The 1,771-nt window shown below is 23.9% G+C and overlaps 1 protein-coding gene across 1 annotated transcript in view; it reads right to left on the reverse strand.

Moving 5' to 3' along the window:
* Positions 1–1,771, reverse strand: part of LOC141285238 (eukaryotic translation initiation factor 4 gamma 1-like) — a 44,963-nt gene that overhangs the window by 35,955 nt on the left and 7,237 nt on the right. The gene's annotated exons all lie outside the window — the stretch shown is intronic.

The raw sequence follows: 1,771 nt of genomic DNA on the forward strand, positions 1-1,771 counted from the left end.
TTAAATTTAGTGATGGTAAAAAAAATAAGAAGTTTTTTAATTACTGTATACAATGCATAAACACAAATGCGTGTATATATGTTTAAAGGTCCACTGAAGTGCCTTGAAACACGCAGCGTTATTCTATGTGGTGACGTGCTTTTTAACTGAAACAAAAACATATCGCCCAGCCCCGCCCACTTATTTTGAATAGCCAATAGCGTTCCATTTATATTTCTTCGGGCCAGAGCCGTTAAGCTCGGTAAAGCCGCATTTGTAGCTTATGACAGCCACAGACTAATAAATGACCCCACAGACTCAATATGAAACTCATAATCATGCTGAGGCTGTGTAGTTTAATACATGCCGATTGCACATATGAGTGCATATGATCTGCTCCGTGTATTGCGTCTCTGTGTAGGGGGCGGGACAATACGGACTCTAGAGAGCATTTGATTGGACAGAACGTTTGATGAGAAACTGAAGTGCACGGTGATATCATCCAAATCGTTGAGTCATATTGGCGGAAGTTGAATGCTCATATCTTGTAAACACGAATTTTGTCGTCGTTTTGAAGCACACTAGCTTATAGATAATCTTAAGGATAATATATTCATACTAAAAGCCAAAAAACTTTAATTTTGATTTCAGGGGGACTTTAAAATATATACACATGTATGTGATCATGGATTTTAATGAGTGAGATACTATTATAGTTCTTATTCATATTCTTATTAAAATACCGTTTTATTTTTAAATGTTATGATTTAGTAACTTTATTGTTTTCTCATTTTTATTGCTTTTTTTGTCGTCTATGTAGTTTGTATTAGCTATTTTAGTACATATAATTCAATAATTGAAACATTCAATTTTTATTTTTTGGGTTTATTTTAGTTAAGTAAAAAAATGTTTTAATGGTTTTGTTAAGTTAATAATAACCCTTAATGATAATAAATGCATATATAAAAATATAGAGGTGTTTTTATGGAATTCTTTAATTTTATTTTTAAATTTAAATGGTCACAAATAAATAAAAACAAAAAAGAGACTAAATTACAATTTCTATCAGAAAAATAAATTGCAATTATATTTGTTTCCAAATCTCCTTTAAAAGTTATACAAAAAATGTAAAGGTGTTTATGGAATTATTTTTTTAATTTAAATATTAAAAATAAATAAATAAATAACAAATACAATTATATTTATACTAAATATATAAAAAAATAATATAAGAATTTATTTTTTTGATCAGAAAAATAAATTACAATTATATTTGTTTCCAGATCTTCTTCTTCCAAATCTCTATAAAAATATAAAGCTGTTTTTATAGAATTATTTTTTTATTTCAATAATAAAAATAATTATATAAGGAATAAAATTATATATACAATAAATATATAAAAATAATATAAGAATTTATTTTTATCATAAAAATAAATTGAAATTATATATGTTTCCAGATCTTCTTCTTCCAAATCTATATAGAAATATAAAGGTGTTTTTATTGCATTTTTTAATTTAAATAACAATAATAATTTAAATAAATACAATTTTATATATCAACAGAAATTGTATAAATAAATGAATAAAATAATTAATAAAATAAAAAAATTGTCAGAAAAATTTCGCAATAATATTTGTTTCAAGAGCTTCTTTTTCCAAATCTATATAGAAATATAAAGGTACTTTTATTGCATTTTTTTTATTATTTAAAAAACAATAATAATTTAAATAAATAAATAAATAAAATGTTATATATCAACAGAAATTGTACAAATAAATGAATAAAATA

Source organism: Garra rufa, chromosome 14 (assembly GCF_049309525.1).
Source record: "Garra rufa chromosome 14, GarRuf1.0, whole genome shotgun sequence".
NCBI classification, from domain to species: domain Eukaryota; kingdom Metazoa; phylum Chordata; class Actinopteri; order Cypriniformes; family Cyprinidae; genus Garra; species Garra rufa.